This window comes from Amphiura filiformis, chromosome 14, assembly GCF_039555335.1.
Source record: "Amphiura filiformis chromosome 14, Afil_fr2py, whole genome shotgun sequence".
NCBI classification, from domain to species: domain Eukaryota; kingdom Metazoa; phylum Echinodermata; class Ophiuroidea; order Amphilepidida; family Amphiuridae; genus Amphiura; species Amphiura filiformis.
The window spans coordinates 44,880,472-44,900,837 of record NC_092641.1 but is presented as its reverse complement, the minus strand read 5'-3'; the positions used below and the strand labels follow the sequence as shown (position 1 = coordinate 44,900,837).

Genomic DNA, 20,366 nt, shown 5'->3' with positions numbered 1-20,366 from the left:
GACAGAAATCTTTGTGTTGGCCTTTTCACAAGGTAAGATAATTCAAGAGGAACAACTTGGTCTTATTAAAAAAAAGTGTGCTCCATTCTTTTTTCTTCAAAACTTTTCTTAACAAACAACGAAAAAGGATTTTGTTTCTGTAAAGATCCCGGAGATACACACTCTCTTAGGCCCTGTCTTTAATTTCATTCAATCAGGAAAATTGTTTTTTGTGCGTTCAAAATGTTATTCAAAATGTTTTGCTGGAATTTTTTTCAAAATAATAAATTAATTAATAATAATTAAACCAATCTTCCCGGTATGTTCGAACAGAATCCATATTACGTAGGATTCCTTGCCTGTGTGGGGAGTTGAACCCCAGCGACCAGAACTATGAAAACTTAAAAGCACCTTGAAGGGCCGTGTCTAGCATTTCATATTTTTTTTAAATTAGTCAATCAAACTTTGAACTTCATGAGCCATCCTGGAATATAATTGCAGAAACGAGGACCTGTCAATCCTGTGCTGCCAAACTTTGAAATGATTTAGGCCTATGTAAGAATGATTCCACGATCTCACTCAATTCAAGCTAAGGATTCTTCCTTCATAACATATTTTGGTTTGTTTGCTTCAAGGACATCATTCAAAATATCTGGTTCCAATTTTAAAAAACTGCATTAATTGGAAAGGGATTTCGTACATTTAAATTTCAAGGTCTCATAGTTAATCAAGCTCAAATAGAAAGAATAAATAAATAAATTAATAAATAAATAAATAAATAAATAAATAAATAAATAAATAAATAAATAAATAAATAAATAAATAAATAAATAAATAGATAAATAAATCACAACCAAGAACGCAGGATTTCAGCATTATTAACAATAATTGTCACATGGTGATAATTACTAGTGAATTAATGGGGGCAGAGACTATTTGCAGGGCAAATGGGGGGCATGCATTTTTAACAGGTCGATATGGGGGAACCAGCTATTTTTGGTTTGTCGAAAGGGAGGTTAAACGGTTTTTGGTATAGACGTTTTAGGCATTGTTTTTATATTACAGGCGAAGATTTTATGGCACGGCCAAAGTGGGACAAGCGATTTTTGGCAGACCATTTTGAGAAATCACAGGTCGTAACCAGAGGGGCTGTGGCAGATGTGGGTTTTTATGCCTTTTTGGTCAAAAAAGGGCCAAACTTTGTAAAAACAAAAGTCCACTTATTCCAAATCCGCCCACCCCCAGTCCAAAAAGGTCCAAAATTTGAAAATAGGTTCACTTTTTCAAAATCAGCCCCCCCCAAAAAAAAAAAAAAAATCCTGGTTACGGGCCTGCTCTAGGAGTACACATAATTATTGCACCACCCCTTAAAAAGCGTGTATGTATTATTACTTTTATATTTACCGTTATTGCAGTGAGCGTGAAACGTGGCAAAGGTTGCGTTCTGCAGTTAGCCCAGGAATCTTGAAACCCATCGCACTTGTATCACACGTTGGCTCTATGCACGAAGTTGCCCTAGATCTTATCAAGAAATTGAGATCCATTCGAAAACCAGATGGAGTCATACCAGAAATTGAGACAGAACTTTACAAATGGGCCATGGAATGTAAGTGGGCCTACTTGTTTCTTTAACCCGTTGTTTCATGTCAAGACCTACTTTGGTCCTAATGGAATCGGGTTCAAGTAAGGTTGAGTTGGAGATGTTCGAAAGCGCCAGTTACTCAACCATTACTTTTTAATTAATAAAAAAATCGTCAATTAATTGATCTAAACATGAATCATACTAATTATTTCCCAAAGAAAAACGCACCATGCCATCCAATTAACCAAAGGTCTTTTTTTTTTGTGCAAAATTACATCTGTTACATAATACTCCATTCTCGCAAGAAATCAATATGTCAAATATATCTTTCTAAATTCATGTGATTTGACACTTACATGCTTTTATAGATGTATTTCCCTATAATTAAAGACAGAGATTAAAAAATGTATCGCGTCTGACGTCATCTGTCAATCAAACTCGAGCACAGTTTTGTTTACAAGTGTCAGAATGATGACTTGCTGAACGCGGCGGTACAACCAGTCGCCTTATTGTTCATTTTGCCCCTTCAAACATGCAAACCATCTCAAAAGTTAGGTATTTATAGTAGGAAACTTTCTTTGGCGAAGGTACCATGTCAATAATGCCTAGAAAAGCTGATATTTGTCTTGTAAAAGTACGTAATTTTTCGCCATTTGTTGCTGTTCCTTTTCTCCGATCAGCACCAGATAGATCGGTCTTCCTTTTACGCGCTATTAACCTGTGCTAACCAATGAAGGATCGTAATTGACAGTGACATCAGACGCGATAAATTCTTTTTATCTCTGTCTTTAATTATATATCCCACTATTTTAGCATATCTAACGGTAGTAGTCCCGCCCAGGGCTGACATCCACCAGCGATATTGACATTGTGAGGGATTTTTCTGGTCTTTCTCCTTGTCAAAATCATTGAATACATTTTTGTTATATTCTTATTTTCAGCATCTGCAACATTTTTGTTTGACAAAAGGCTGAACCTTATCACATAGAAAGTTCTGAAGAAAGAAAATCAAGACTTCTTTGATGCTCTGCAAGTATTAACATTGGAAACTTCAAAGCTATGGACCCACCCAGAAAAACTTATCAAAAACTTACCGATGAGTCGAAACCCGATCCTTAAATCCAACAAAGCTTGGGATATGATCTTTGCAAGCAGTAAGTACATTGGGCTATTTAATGAAGACTATTATGAACCCACAAGTTCAGAGTTTTACAAAATTTTGTCTTCTATTTTATTTTCAGCAAAGATATATGTTGATGAGAAAATGAGTGCATTAGCCAAGAAAGAAGCAAAGAGAGAGGATTTTGATGATGGAACATTTGTTGCATATTTGATGATCCAGAATAAGTTATCGGAAGAGGAAATCTATAGCAATGTGTCAGAAATCATGTCCGCCTCTGTGGATACGGTATGTTTGAAGGCATCATGAAATGGCTTTACTTTCTCTATCATGCATGCATTAATAGTTTCAGATCCGTATGCACAAAACAAGTTAGACCGGTTTTAACTTTAGTTCTAGTTTAACTACTACGGAGGTTAGACTTAGGGAGAGATCCCTTTAACCTTTTCTTTTCCTTCTTTACTCCTATTTAAGTCCAAAAATTAAATAAATATAGCTATCTAATATTAAGCTGCATGTGTTTGCCCTTAACAGGATCTACAATTATACCACAGAACACTAGCGTGCTCCAATCCATGCAATAATCAGTGGCGGCGCTACGGGGGTTATGGGGAAAATCCCCCAGACAAAAAGCTCTGCCCCCCGAAAAAATTGAAAAGAGGGGTGAAAACCCCCTTTTTAGCCAAAATTAGGTGGAAATGCAAAAAAAAACATTGGTTAGCCTCAAGTCCTGGAAAATACATTAAGTATAATTCACTGAGCGCAATACATTTAATAGTAAAGATACTGAATTGCACGCGACATGAGTCTGTACACATATGGGTCGAGAGACCGGTGCACAGTGTCATCGCCCCGATATCTTCATGGCAGATATCGCCATGGTAGGTTGAATCCACAGCCACGCCTGGCCATTTTGTTCCGACATTTGAGACGCATAATGATTTGATTCGAGGGACCCGACTAAGGCTACTGACAATAGCCGGGTAATTGATTTCTGCCGTGTGTGAGTAAGCTTGTATACGACACTGAGGTCAACGGTCATCGACTTTTATACTGCCTCCACGGGAGTAGTGAGTACAGCTATACAGGACCAACGCAATATAAAATCTGAATTTTTGTCAGATTTTGAGTTCAAGACGCACGCTTCTTTCTCAAGACGCTAGCTAACGACTATCATATCTGTTCAACACGTATTTTCAAGTGTAAGGAACCAGATCGATCTGGTTTCTTTAGACGAAATCATTTAGGGACGCACCATTAGATTCTCAGGGGGGGGCATGGGAGTTTGGGTCAGGCAGAATTTTTTTTTTCGCCGCCGAAGGCGGCGGAATTTTTTTTTTTCGCCCCAAGAGCACCGAATTTTTTTAAAGTGCCTTCGGCGGCGAAGCTTTTTTTTTTTTTCAATTTTAATGTACATTTTAATACAAAGTTGGGTGGGTGAAATTTTTTTTTACTCATCAGTGAGGCAAAATTTTTTTTTTGTCTCACTAGTGGGCAAGGTTTTTTTTTTTTCTCACTAGTGGGCAAAGTTTTTTTTTTTCAAAAAACTCCCATGCCCCCCCCTGGAAATCTAATGGTGCGCCCCTTACGGGAGATATTCATCATTTTCTACCCCGGTATCCAAAGATTTTCGTCTGATATCAAAATCGTGCATAGCAATTCACGTGTATCGATCCCGGGTATTTATTTTAGTATCTCTGCTGCACCAAGTAATTATTAGCCAGGCGATGTCGGTGTGCGGTGCTGCAGGCCTTTTTAAGAGGTTACAACTCCTATGCTGACTGCTCTCAAGTATTCAAAGAGACACATCCAGAAAAAGACATGTAGCAGGGTCACTGAAATCAATTTGGTTTAATGACAATTGTAGGAGAGTTGCAAGAAAGAAGCGTCACGTTTTATCGTTCGAAAGAAAAACAGAACAGAAGGAACTATGACACCGAACTCAAGGAGGATCTCAGTGACATAAGCCTGAGCACACAGCAGGGAACATAAATAATAAATTTAATAAATAAATAAATAAATAAATTTTGGAATTATATAGCGCATTTTCCGGAGGATTCAAAGTGCTGTAATTTCGCTGCTGCCGGTGAATCATCAGAATCAGATCGCATCAACTAGGCTACTTGCAGCCGAACCTGACGCAAACCTATCCGCACTTAGATTGTAACATCCACCAATTATCTGTGCAGCTCCCCAAATTCCATTGGGTGAAGGGAGTTTTTGATAACCAAACAACTTATCGCCGATTTTGAAAGCAGGAGGAAACCGGAATTCCCGGAGAAAACCTGCGAGAGCGAGCATGAATCGGGATATACCAAGTTCACATACTGTTAACAACTGTTAACAATGAACTTGAATCATAACATATCGCGGCAGCGCGCGAAAAGAGTGAAACCATACTTTAAACTGTGGTGGGGTGCACTGGTACACCCACCGGATTTAGACTAGTGGTATTACTTTATAATGTTAATATACTTTTGGAATGATTTGTCATAGTTTTGTGTTTACGTGCTAAACCAATGACGACGTCAAAAATTAGTAAATCTTGGCACCAACACCACCACCCGGCAAATCCAGACCTTAATCTCGCATTTGTTCTGGCGATTGTTTCTTAATTTGGAAGTCCTTCTTCACTAACGGGGGTAGTCTTTATCACCCTTGTCTTAAATCTTTGCAGATTCCCAGTCAATGTTGTGACGAGATTATCTTTATGATGATAGAGATTACCCCAGTTTAGTGAGGGAGGCCATCCAAGTCAAGAAAAAATCGCCAGAAGTTAAAATCGCGATCAAAAACTGGAACTTCCATCCTTGTACAACAATGGTCAACAAAAGGGCAAGTCGAACACAACATCAAAGAACTTCTCTGATGAAGATGTGTGTCACACAAAGTTCAAGCTTAGTTGAATTTGTTGTTCTGAAAGTCACTTTAAACATTTAGAAATTATTTTTGGGGTGGGGAACCGACCATGATTGGGGGGGCACCGGGTCTGATTGGGGGGGGGCACAAGCATTTTTTGACCATTTTCCTATGGGATTTTCTAAATTTTGCAATCGATTGGGGGCACGTGCCCCCGTGCACCTATGAGGCTACGTCACTGCCCTTTTTGATGTCAAATCTTTCATAGAGTATGATAGGTCATTGGGTAACCGGACATTAAAAATGGGGTCATCAGGTAGGACTTTAAAATATTCGACTTCAGAAAAGAGGGCCTAATTAACAGGTATACGGACACGTTATGTCAAAAGTTTACAAAAGTTTAGGGCTCCCCGGGGTTGAATCCCGGGGGGTCACATCTCTCGCCGAAAGACCTGGTTATTGTACTTCCGTCACTTTCAAAGTTGAGTGCATCCAACCCCATCCCCCTCCGACACACATTCTCACAAAAATAGGAAACTACAAATGTTATACTGAAAGATTACCCACAACCCAAATTATTTTATTTCGAACGTCTTTTAGTAATCTTAAACATGTTAAAAGATACTAATAACCAATTATTACCTGTTTAAATAGTGAGAACAATGTTATAACCCTAGTAATAATACCAATACTATTTAAATATCATCGTACAATTTACAAGCTTTACGCATAAACACTATTAGGCGTTCCAGGTCATGTGACACCTCATGCACCAGAGGCCCGTCTTTGATTTTAATTGTTGATTACCTAATGAGTACCAATGTTTTAGGCCGTCTTATATCCCTGGTAATGATACCGATACTATTTCAATATATCATCGTACAACCAGTATACGCCGTAGAAGTGACGTCATAATTGGATTAACTACCATAGCAATAGATTAATACAATTTTGAATAAACCGCCCTGCACTACAAGCAGATTGCACTAATCACCTGTGTATGTCAGCAAACATAGCTTGAATACAATACCGCTCTTTTCATACTTCTCTTACAGGTGCGAGTGATCAGCCTTTCTTGGACATCTATGGTTCAATGCATAGGTACCGCGTGAACATAGTGCGGGCAGTACGACAGCAACTAAGCTCACAAATAAAGGAACGTCAACACAGATTTTCACGATTTTTTAATTGGACTAGACCCCTCCCCTATCGGCAACATATTTGTGATGCGATCAAGCCAAATCAGTCGGAACTCGGAAATATTGATTTTGAGATATAGCCAAACAAAGGAAATTTTTCCTTTTGTTTCCTGTTGTTTTGGAAACTCTTTAATTGCACATATCTTTGGAACGGGTTGTTCAATTTTAATTGGATTTTCTGCAGAATCCAGCTTTATAAATGATTTTTACTATTCTATAGGAAACTGAAAATTTATTATTGCCGAGTTCCGACTGATTTTGCTTGATCGCATCACATTTTATGAGCTTTTATGCATACATATCAAATCATGAGATGCACGAATTTCAAACCTAATATTTTGGCATATTTGTAATTTTTACACAATGTCCAACTTACACCTCGGATTACACCTAATTGGAATCGGCCAAGTTCGTTGTCTAGATAGAGCAACTAACTTTGATGTCTTATTAAGACTAATCCCCATAGAACACCACAGTTAAGCGGTCAAGATATTAAGTGTTTTCTTTCATTTTTATCTCGCTACTTCTGCTTTAAATGTAACGTGAAAACCTTCCTGACAGTTATTTACTAATATTATAAATATTGTTATAATTTTTGGAATAACAAAACTTCAAATTTGCCCGAAATCGTATACTTTAATTTAAAAAAAATATGAAAACTAGGATTTAAAAATATGAGTTAAAATCAAATCAAAAATCAAAGAGGTGCTTGCGGGGTTCGAACCAAGATCGAACTTCCAAATACATGTATTTACCACTAAGCCATACCAGAGATATGATTAATTCGGTGACAATAATAGCAATGTTATTCCCACTCAGTGGCTCACTTGTGTATTCTATTTCTGGAATGAATTAACACCGTCCAAATAATGTAACACAAACCTTTATGCTGACTTTTAAAATTGTTTGAACGTTGGGAGTATTATTTTCAAGTTAAATAACCAACAATGGACAATTGACAATAATAATAATAATAATAAAAGAGATTTATATAGCGCATCATACAGAAGTCTCGATGCGCTTTACAGAGCACACATACATAAAAGTAAAAACTAAATAAGTGTACAAAAATCCTTAAATAATACACCTTAAAATACAAACTACATTAACATGATTAATTAGGCTACACCAAGCATCCCTCACAAGGAAAGGAGAAAATAAGAACGAGCAAAGGGTCCCAACCAAGTGAAAGACGCATGGTAGCACAGCATATACATACAGTAAGCAATAAAACAATGACCATATTAAATTTACAGGCCATTATACTCATTATAGCAAATACCAAGTTCAACATGATCAATATAAAAACAATGAAAGTTTCTTTGCAGGAAAAACATCGGCCGTACAATATATGGCGTGGCAGTAGTCACGCACAAAGATAAACATTTCAACATGCTCAATATGCGACTAGAAATATACCCCAACCAAAAATCATGAAATTTTCAGGCAAGCTAACTTTAGTTATTCTATATATAACATGACACCCATTTTTGATTCCGGCGCTTTTTCTTGCTTGATGATATGAACATTTTGTGTTCGTGACATGCAATTTTTCTCATTTTCCGAGCTACTTTGGACATGTTCAGGCTTCTTTTTTTCCATTTAATTCAACTTTTACACGTTATTTGTTGCTTTACACAAATGTTTGATATCTTATCTGTGGTCAGGGTACATAAATGGAGCAATATACGACCAGTGTCTTCCATTTCTGGAGCTATTTTGATAAAAAGCGTTTGCCGGCTAAAATTTCAACATTGTGTTACGTAACCCGTAAATTTTCTGTCGAACAAAAGAGGTCACGAAGTTGCTGTCGTACTGCAGGGTGATCTATTTTATTTATCTATTGCTATGGTAATTAATCCTGTTACATCATCACTTCCAAAGCGAATATCCATTTTACATTCTTGATTTATATTTAACATTAAAAGTTACATCTCTACAACTCATTTATGTATCTTCTTGGAACGCCATATTGTGTATTTTTTTGCAAATTTGTAATTTGGAATGTGCTCCTTCTGTCTATAATAGTATTGACGTGAAGGGTAAAATATTAATGTGAAGCAAAATGCAAAGATTTCCAATTAAGGGTAGACGAGGTATTGTTGGTCGAAGCAACCTAAAAATCAATTTCCATTATCTAGATCAATATATTATTGAAAATTAACACCTTGATGTTTTGATCATGTGCGAATCACTACTGATTACAGTTGATGGTGGTGCCATCCCCGTTATCGCATTCATACCACGTAATCCCAAAACCTTTACCATACGTTTTACACTCGTTTTTACAACACGATTCCCATCTAGTGTAAGGATCAGTAGTGTAACACCAAATATACGACTCCCCATGGTACCAACACCCACGTCCATAACCACTGCCCGATACACACGTTTTTCCATTTCTTGTAGTCATACCACCATATTGATTGTCTACTGCCCATCCTCGTTCTTCATGTTCTTCAAGAACCTCTCTCAGGTGAATATCACGCATATCGTCCAGTCCCTTTTCTTCTACAGGCCCGGCCATGGTTAACAACGGTAAAAACACCAAAATGAGAATAACAAAACAGGTCTTGTCCGGTGCGGCCATTATCTGTTAATACAAAACAAAACTAGCTATAAATAGGGTGATATAACTAAGCTCCCACTCCCCCGATCAATGGTGAATCCTACTTTTTTGGTCACGCACGCCTAGTGGCACCCAACATTGATTGGTACGGAATGAGGGAGGGTTGGAGTGTTAGGAAACTGTTTAGGGGTGCACCATTAGATTTCCAGGGGGAGCATGGGAGTTTTTTGGAAAAAAAAACTTCGCCCACTAGTGAGACGAATAAAAAAACTTCGCCCACTAGTGAGACGAAAAAAAAAGATTTTGCCTCACTGATTTTGCCTCCCCCACCCAACTTTGTATAAAAGTATACATTAAAATTGAAAAATAAAAAACCGAAGGCAGCGAAAAAAAATTCTGCCTTCGGAGGCGGAAAAAATTCTGCCTGACCCAAACTCCCATGCCCCCCCGAGAATCTAATGGTGCGTCCCTTAGGCTTGATACCAAAGAATCCTCCATTTCATCATGTTAACAATAAGGGGAAAATGACATAATATAGTGTGGGTTTTACATACGTGTCCCAACATATTTTCACCAGCATTGTATTTGAAAAGTTGAAAAAAAAATCATTTCTGTTTTTGTTTTGCTTATATCTCAAAAAGTAAATAATGTTATTGACACTAAATTTGGAGCCGTAAGAGTTCCTATCATTTTACTTTACCACAAAAATTTTGAATGGGAACATTTTAAATTTAGGGACGTGCCAATAAAAATCTTAGAGTCATATTTGTGGCCCTCTTTAAGGGATCTATTCGTCACTTAACCTTCAAAAAGTTTTTAAAATGGTTAATTCGTCGGCTGTATTCAATAGTGGCGTATAGTGAGGCACCGTGAATAAACAACTTTTCGAGAAAATCGGGTTTGAAGAAATACCAATTTAAAATCGAGTTGTGTAAATCAGACATTCATCATATTTTGTAAATTATGTGAAATTTCGGTAGTTAACTAAATAGATTTTATTTTTATATATTTTTCAAAGTAAATAAATACATAATATTGTTGGCAAACTGAAAACAATAAGTACAAAACTATACGTCACATTCACCTCGGATGACCTTGACCTGACCTTCAACATTTTCCGCTTAAACCCACCATGTCCATAACAATCTAACTCCTTCGAATTCCTCTCAAATCTTTTATTCATATAAACTCCAAATTTCTGTCCTTTTACCTTTTCTGTGTTTTACTATTTACCAATATTTAGTATTAAATCCATTAAAAGCATGGTAATTAATTTTAGATATATCTATTCGTAATGTATAGTTTACTGGTAGTTACAATCACATTATAAGGCCACTAACAGTCAATTTTGAGTTTCCCGTCACATAATTTCTGAAAACAAGTGAGGTAACTTTTTCATTATTCATTATTTTTCTGCCTTTCATTATATGATGACACGTATGTAAAATATGTTGTTATTTGCCACTTATTCACTTGAAGAAGGATGTTTAGCCCTAATGAGATTCAAAAGTATATTAAAAATAGTCACAATAATGAGTTCAAGTGAGGGTCAGAAAATGAAGTGAGGGCGGTGACGGGAAACTCAAAATCGACTTTCATTGGCCTAATCAAAAAGACTGATTACTCACTCCCAGGGATTCCCGGTTGCTCTACATGTACCAAAAATGTATAAAACCAAAGCCACTATCTACCCCAATTTCTGGTATCCCCCCCCCCCCCCCCGACGACTGGTGTCACTCCCAGCATCAATTAGTGTTGGTAGTAGGCACCTGCACTATTCATACCCAGCTCTGGCCAGATCAGGGAATGGTCAGATAATGCTCATTATTATTGTTTAATTAGTGGTCACACTTTACTTGTCAATGCTTGTTGACAGCTTATCAGTAGTCGGATCAGCAGGGGTGCAATTGTATCCTTTTTCAAAGAGCAAAATTGTTCAAAATGTATAATGTCGAATGGTTCCTAAAAACCTTATTTGTGAATGGATTTTCATCGTTAACAAAGCAAAATGTATGTTTAATATATTAATTATTTCATTAATAGCAATTTCCTAAGTTTCCATCCATAAATAACCACAGAGCATTATCTGTTTACAAAATAAGTGTTTATTTTCAATTAGCCATCTTATCAGTAAAAATGATAAGCCAAATCCAGACCTTATTACATTGTTATAGTCAAAAAACAGATTCTTTGTCTGGTAGTCCCGGCAACCCAGTCTGTATGTGGCTCAGTTGTAAACATACACAACAGAAACCGGCTGTGAAGGAGCCTATATGCACGTAAACAACTTTCTAGTACATGTATAATAAAATCCGTTTTTGAGTATAATAAAGAAAGTTATGCATTGGCAACATGAAGGAAATACTTATTGCTAACTTGGTAAAATGCATACTCGTAGCCCAATCTTGTACATCATAGCACCCAGTTTGGGTTTGTAGTTTCGAAATGTTGCAATTAATCATTAGTTCTTTCAAATATGAAACGCTAAAACACAAATCTAGAACAAACAATCATTATATTTAGAAAGATATAGCAAACTTTCCATGATAGAGATTGAACCCAAGACAAAGTACACCCAAATTAAGTGCCAATTCAGAATTAAGCCATGGCTGGAAAAACAGTCACCGGAGCAAAAAGGAAAGAACTTCGCTTACAACCATCCACAAATCGTCTATCACTGATCATGTCGCAGGAAGGTCGGGGGAAGCAGAGGTCAGAGGCACGGAGCTAGACAGATATAAACGTTGGGTCAAGGAGGCTCTAGAGATCAGGAACAAAATTACCGCCGGGATTACCGCCGAAGTGTCCCTAATGGCGTAATAATTTTTACCGTCGTTAAGATCATGTTGGTATATCTCAGACTCGGAGCCTGTGAAGATTTTCAAATTATTTTTCAGTGCATCACTGCCGATGCTAATTATTTTGATTAAATAGCCTGATGCTACGAATAATAAATAATATTATTGATCAACTTACCTAGGATCACTATGACGTCACACAGATGTTTAATGCAGAAAAGCAGAGAATAAATCTGGAACGAAAGAATAAGCGTAAAACGCATCAATTATTATTTCTATTTATCTACATGGGATGAGTAAAAAATGGGCTATTCTGGTTGAAATCCAAGCACCCCCTATGGACGACATGACCTTAATCTCCCACACAGAGGGAGTACGCTTATGGGTCACTCATTTAGGTAACACCATTGAAATTCACACTCCCTGCTATGCTCCCTGTATGGAAAATTAATGTTGTGTTGACGTTGATATTAGGGGGTATATGGATGTCAACTGGAATAGTTCATTATCTGTTCCCTATATTTTGAAAAAATCTAAACAATAACAATTTACAGCCAGTGCACATCATGGGTTTGACGTCATGAAATGAAATGTGCCCGCTTTGAGAGAATGGACTGTAAACACGCTCAATGCACAGAACGTATACTGTTGTTGTTCTCAGAAAAAAAACACTGAATCAAGTATTACAAATTTAATGGTTTTTAAACATATGGATAAAATCAGCCGCTTCTTTATTATATATTAGTAAATTGTGATATTACAATTCATATGTATATCAACATCATGAGAAATAATTGGGCTAAAAAATAAACAATAACTGTCTTTAAAAAAAAGACAATGCCTCCAAGATACCAGTGGGCACCTTTTGCTATTAGTTAAGGAGACACTTATAATACTAGCTTTAAGGTAACGCTATTGGATATAGATTTTTGTCTGATTGAAATATGTGAGTCCATGTACATAAACATTATGTAGCCAGAGGTTTCCAGTGGTATAAGGCTGTGGATGAGGCTGTGGATCACGAAACACCCCTTTAATGTCTGCTTTAATAGCTATGCCTCTAGTACATGACTTTTGACTCATAATAAAATCACAAACATTGGCAGCTTTTAATCATGTTAATAGATTGGGCATTCCATGTGTAGCCATTCAGGTTTTCAGAATTGGAAAGAAATAGTGCAAGGTATACTAACATAATGTGTACTAAGCATGCAGACATGCTAAACTGAACAACAAAATAAAAATAGGTAAAGTTTGATGGCTAAATATGACCAATTCCAGAACCCATAGCAGTGTCAGGTAAACAATACAAAAGTACAATGGAACAAGTGAAGAAAATCACTGTGTGCACTGTGCACATAAGCACACACACACCAATCAGAATTAATTATGTGAATGTTGCTATCTTCAGTAGATAGCAGATGCCTGTCCCTACCCAACGCTAGTGCTATGGATGCTAAAGCTTAAACAATTTTTCACAAAATGTCAAGAGTGCCCCACAGATCATGGAAAATTAGTTTTCAAGTTTCCAATATTTGTCTTGGCCCTTCAGAGCCATACCACACCTAAAATAGAGAAATATGGTTGATGACACAAGTCTTGTTTGATGACAGCAGTGGCCTTTCTCAGTTCTTCAAATTAAAGAAAATAATTGAAAAAATATACCTGCCTGAAAATTCTAAAATATTTTGTTCTCATCATATTATAAATAAGGGCAATTCATGGGTAATTAATTAGATACTATTAGAGTGAAAATGCCTTCACTTTGAAAACAATTATAAGGCTTTGTAGAAATACCAAATTGGTCAATAATATAATATTAACATAATTATATTCTACGGATTTTGAACAAATGGCACTTTAATGACAAAATGTTAACCTTGTCCATATACATGTATAGGCACACTTTTTCCTCATATTCTTTGACTACCTACATCTCAGTCATTTTAAGGAAATGTAGATTTGAAGCAAGAAAAGAAACCTTTAATCGTTAGCAATTAGTGGGATTTTAGCGGGTTCGCCGTCGGACAAGTTTAGAACTGTCAACTCACAACCCACAACTTTAATCGTTAGCTTTAATACTTGAAAAAAAATATTTCCCTCAATCGGCTCACAACTTTTGAAGACATGCTCATCAGCAATTTTGATGTCAATGTGGATATTTGTCCAGTTGAGCATGTGCTCACACAATGTTAAATTTGGTTGGAATTCCAAATCTTACATACCATTTCATGCACATTTGTATGAAGATGGTTGGTTAGATAGTTTTGATTGAGAAAGTCATAAAATATATTAAAATTACGTATGGTTTTTGAACACACTGTATCCACAGATCCCGATTTCCAGGATATGTGCTGTATTTCAGCAAGGCAACATAACTCATTATTGAAGTTTGATTTTTTTTTTTTTTGAAAGCCTACAATGTAATTCAAAGTCGTATAGTGATACAAAGCAAATATTTAACAAACTTAAGGGCTGGGGTATGAACGTTTGGACAGTATTTATTTTGGGACATTAAAGCATCAGACATATCGAATTGCATTCTGAATACGAAGAATGTCATTCTGATATCAAATAATTTTGAATTTTTGAAATTTGCAATTTAATACACATTTTATGGCAAATCATTAAAATTGATATTTTTGATATTTAACAGTACTTGAAGTAAACTTTATAAATCTGATGATTTATACTTAAAGTGTATGTAGGTGGGTTGAAAAGCCGACGATCAATTGAAAATTTTGACCTTTCGTATTGGAGATATGGATTTTTTTCCCAAAACACCAAAAAAAATTAGGTCTTTTTGGGAAAAAAATCCATATCTTCAATATGAAAGGTCAAAATTTTCAAGTGACCTTCGGCTTTTCCTCCCTGCTACATACACTTTAAGAATATATCATTAGATTTATATAATTTACTTCGAGGACTGTTATATATCAAGAATTCGAAAAATATCAAATTTTTATAATTTGTCATAAAATTTGTATTATATTGTGATTTTCAAAAAATGAAAATTATTTGATATCAGAAAGACATGCTTCGTATTCAGAATACAATTCGATAGGTCTGAGGTGCTCTCAAGGAAAGAACTTCGCTTACAACCATCCACAAATCGTCTATCACTGATCATGTCGCAGGAAGGTCGGGGGAAGCAGAGGTCAGAGGCACGGAGCTAGACAGATATAAACGTTGGGTCAAGGAGGCTCTAGAGATCAGGATGATTAGAGTAGGTAAGATCAGGGTCTATGTTAGAACAAAATTACTGCCCGGGATTACCGCACCTGATCCATGAACAGTGTCTTCTTGTTACCCCTAATGGCGTAATAATTTTTTACCGTCGTTAAGATCATGTTGGTATATCTCAGACTCGGAGCCTGTGAAGATTTTCAAATTATTTTTCAGTGCATCACTGCCGATGCTAATTATTTTGATTAAATAGCCTGATGCTACGAATAATAAATAATATTATTGATCAACTTACCTAGGATCACTATGACGTCACACAGATGTTTAATGCAGAAAAGCAGAGAATAAATCTGGAACGAAAGAATAAGCGTAAAACGCATCAATTATTTCTATTTATCTACATGGGATGAGTAAAAAATGGGCTATTCTGGTTGAAATCCAAGCACCCCCTATGGACGACATGACCTTAATCTCCCACACAGAGGGAGTACGCTTATGGGTCACTCATTTAGGTAACACCATTGAAATTCACACTCCCTGCTATGCTCCCTGTATGGAAAATTAATGTTGTGTTGACGTTGATATTAGGGGGTATATGGATGTCAACTGGAATAGTTCATTATCTGTTCCCTATATTTTGAAAAAATCTAAACAATAACAATTTAAAGCCAGTGCACATCATGGGTTTGACGTCATGAAATGAAATGTGCCCGCTTTGAGAGAATGGACTGTAAACACGCTCAATGCACAGAACGTATACTGTTGTTGTTCTCAGAAAAAAACCACTGAATCAAGTATTACAAATTTAATGGTTTTTAAACATATGGATAAAATCAGCCGCTTCTTTATTATATATTAGTAAATTGTGATATTACAATTCATATGTATATCAACATCATGAGAAATATTTGGGCTAAAAAATAAACAATAAATGTCTTTAAAAAAGACAATGCCTCCAAGATACCAGTGGGCACCTTTTGCTATTAGTTAAGGAGACACTTATAATACTAGCTTTAAGGTAACGCTATTGGATATAGATTTTTGTCTGATTGAAATATGTGAGTCCATGTACATAAACATTATGTAGCCAGAGGTTTCCAGTGGTATAAGGCTGTGGATGAGGCTGTGGATCACGAAACACCCCTTTAATGTCTGCTTTAATAGCTATGCCTCTAGTACATGACTTTTGACTCATAATAAAATCACAAACATTGGCAGCTTTTAATCATGTTAATAGATTGGGCATTCCATGTGTAGCCATTCAGGTTTTCAGAATTGGAAAGAAATAGTGCAAGGTATACTAACATAATGTGTACTAAGCATGCAGACATGCTAAACTGAACAACAAAATAAAAATAGGTAAAGTTTGATTGCTAAATATGACCAATTCCAGAACCCATAGCAGTGTCAGGTAAACAATACAAAAGTACAATGGAACAAGTGAAGAAAATCACTGTGTGCACTGTGCACATAAGCACACACACACCAATCAGAATTAATTATGTGAATGTTGCTATCTTCAGTAGATAGCAGATGCCTGTCCCTACCCAACGCTAGTGCTATGGATGCTAAAGCTTAAACAATTTTCCACAAAATGTCAAGAGTGCCCCGCAGATCATGGAAAATTAGTTTTCAAGTTTCCAATATTTGTCTTGGCCCTTCAGAGCCATACCAGATACCACACCTAAAATAGAGAAATATGGTTGATGACACAAGTCTTGTTTGATGACAGCAGTGGCCTTTCTCAGTTCTTCAAATTAAAGAAAATAATTGAAAAAATATACCTGCCTGAAAATTCTAAAATATTTTGTTCTCATCATATTATAAATAAGGGCAATTCATGGGTAATTAATTAGATACTATTAGAGTGAAAATGCCTTCACTTTGAAAACAATTATAAGGCTTTGTAGAAATACCAAATTGGTCAATAATATAATATTAACATAATTATATTCTACGGATTTTGAACAAATGGCACTTTAATGACAAAATGTTAACCTTGTCCATATACATGTATAGGCACACTTTTTCCTCATATTCTTTGACTACCTACATCTCAGTCATTTTAAGGAAATGTAGATTTGAAGCAAGAAAAGAAACCTTTAATCGTTAGCAATTAGTGGGATTTTAGCGGGTTCGCCGTCGGACAAGTTTAGAACTGTCAACTCACAACCCACAACTTTAATCGTTAGCTTTAATACTTGAAAAAAAAAATATTTCCCCTCAATCGGCTCACAACTTTTGAAGACATGCTCATCAGCAATTTTGATGTCAATGTGGATATTTGTCCAGTTGAGCATGTGCTCACACAATGTTAAATTTGGTTGGAATTCCAAATCTTACATACCATTTCATGCACATTTGTATGAAGATGGTTGGTTAGATAGTTTTGATTGAGAAGGTCATAAAATATATTAAAATTACGTATGGTTTTTGAACACACTGTATCCACAGATCCCGATTTCCAGGATATGTGCTGTATTTCAGCAAGGCAACATAACTCATTATTGAAGTTTGATTTTTTTTTGAAAGCCTACAATGTAATTCAAAGTCGTATAGTGATACAAAGCAAATATTTAACAAACTTAAGGGCTGGGGTATGAACGTTTGGACAGTATTTATTTTGGGACATTAAAGCACGTCAGACATATCGAATTGCATTCTGAATACGAAGAATGTCATTCTGATATCAAATAATTTTGAATTTTGAAATTCGCAATTTAATACACATTTTATGGCAAATCATTAAAAATTGATATTTTTGATATTTAACAGTACTTGAAGTAAACTTTATAAATCTGATGATTTATACTTAAAGTGTATGTAGGTGGGTTGAAAAGCCGACGATCAATTGAAAATTTTGACCTTTCGTATTGGAGATATGGATTTTTTCCCAAAACACCAAAAAAAAGTAGGTCTTTTGGGAAAAAATCCATATCTTCAATATGAAAGGTCAAAATTTTCAAGTGACCGTCGGCTTTTCCTCCCTGCTACATACACTTTAAGAATATATCATTAGATTTATATAATTTACTTCGAGGACTGTTATATATCAAGAATTCGAAAAATATCAAATTTTTATAATTTGTCATAAAATTTGTATTATATTGTGATTTTCAAAAATGAAAATTATTTGATATCAGAAAGACATGCTTCGTATTCAGAAATATTCGATAGGTCTGAGGTGCTCTCAAGGAAAGAACTTCGCTTACAACCATCCACAAATCGTCTATCACTGATCATGTCGCAGGAAGGTCGGGGGAAGCAGAGGTCAGAGGCACGGAGCTAGACAGATATAAACGTTGGGTCAAGGAGGCTCTAGAGATCAGGATGATTAGAGTAGGTAAGATCAGGGTCTATGTTAGAACAAAATTACCGCCCGGGATTACCGCACCTGATCCATGAACAGTGTCTTCTTGTTACCCCTAATGGCGTAATAATTTTTTACCGTCGTTAAGATCATGTTGGTATATCTCAGACTCGGAGCCTGTGAAGATTTTAAATTATTTTTCAGTGCATCACTGCCGATGCTAATTATTTTGATTAAATAGCCTGATGCTACGAATAATAAATAATATTATTGATCAACTTACCTAGGATCACTATGACGTCACACAGATGTTTAATGCAGAAAAGCAGAGAATAAATCTGGAACGGAAGAGTAAGCGTAAAACGCATCAATTATTTCTATTTATCTACATGGGATGAGTAACAACTGGGCTATTCTGGTTGAAATCCACGCACCCCCTATGGACGACATGACCTTAATCTCCCACACAGAGGAGTACGCTTATGGGTCACTCATTTAGGTAACACCATTGAAATTCACACTCCCTGCTATGCTCCCTGTATGGAAAATTAATGTTGTGTTGACATTGATATTAGGGGGTATATGGATGTCAACTGGAATAGTTCATTATCTGTTCCCTATATTTTGAAAAAATCTAAACAATAACAATTTAAAGCCAGTGCACATCATGGGTTTGACGTCATGAAATGAAATGTGCCCGCTTTGAGAGAATGGACTGTAAACACGCTCAATGCACAGAACGTATACTGTTGTTGTTCTCAGAAAAAAACCACTGAATCAAGTATTACAAATTTAATGGTTTTTAAACATATGGATAAAATCAGCCGCTTCTTTATTATATATTAGTAAATTGTGATATTACAATTCATATGTATATCAACATCATGAGAAATATTTGGGCTAAAAAATAAACAATAAATGTCTTTAAAAAAGACAATGCCTCCAAGATACCAGTGGGCACCTTTTGCTATTAGTTAAGGAGACACTTATAATACTAGCTTTAAGGTAACGCTATTGGATATAGATTTTTGTCTGATTGAAATATGTGAGTCCATGTACATAAACATTATGTAGCCAGAGGTTTCCAGTGGTATAAGGCTGTGGATGAGGCTGTGGATCACGAAACACCCCTTTAATGTCTGCTTTAATAGCTATGCCTCTAGTACATGACTTTTGACTCATAATAAAATCACAAACATTGGCAGCTTTTAATCATGTTAATAGATTGGGCATTCCATGTGTAGCCATTCAGGTTTTCAGAATTGGAAAGAAATAGTGCAAGGTATACTAACATAATGTGTACTAAGCATGCAGACATGCTAAACTGAACAACAAAATGAAAATAGGTAAAGTTTGATGGCTAAATATGACCAATTCCAGAACCCATAGCAGTGTCAGGTAAACAATACAAAAGTACAATGGAACAAGTGAAGAAAATCACTGTGTGCACTGTGCACATAAGCACACACACACCAATCAGAATTAATTATGTGAATGTTGCTATCTTCAGTAGATAGCAGATGCCTGTCCCTACCCGACGTAGTGCTATGGATGCTAAAGCTTAAACAATTTTTCACAAAATGTCAAGAGTGCCCCACAGATCATGGAAAATTAGTTTTCAAGTTTCCAATATTTGTCTTGGCCCTTCAGAGCCATACCACACCTAAAATAGAGAAATATGGTTGATGACACAAGTCTTGTTTGATGACAGCAGTGGCCTTTCTCAGTTCTTCAAATTAAAGAAAATAATTGAAAAAATATACC

General features: G+C 36.0%; 1 long non-coding RNA gene across 1 annotated transcript in view; it reads right to left on the bottom strand.

Annotated features, from left to right (window-relative positions):
- Positions 1-6,084: 6,084 nt before the first annotated feature.
- LOC140170167 (uncharacterized) overlaps positions 6,085-20,366 on the bottom strand; it is a 28,421-nt gene continuing 14,139 nt past the window's right edge. Inside the window, exons 2-5 of the long non-coding RNA XR_011861501.1 lie at positions 18,886-18,940; positions 15,588-15,642; positions 12,285-12,339; positions 6,085-9,332 (exon numbers count right to left, since the gene is read on the bottom strand). This is a non-coding gene — a long non-coding RNA (uncharacterized lncRNA). The remainder of the gene's footprint in view (positions 9,333-12,284; positions 12,340-15,587; positions 15,643-18,885; positions 18,941-20,366) is intronic.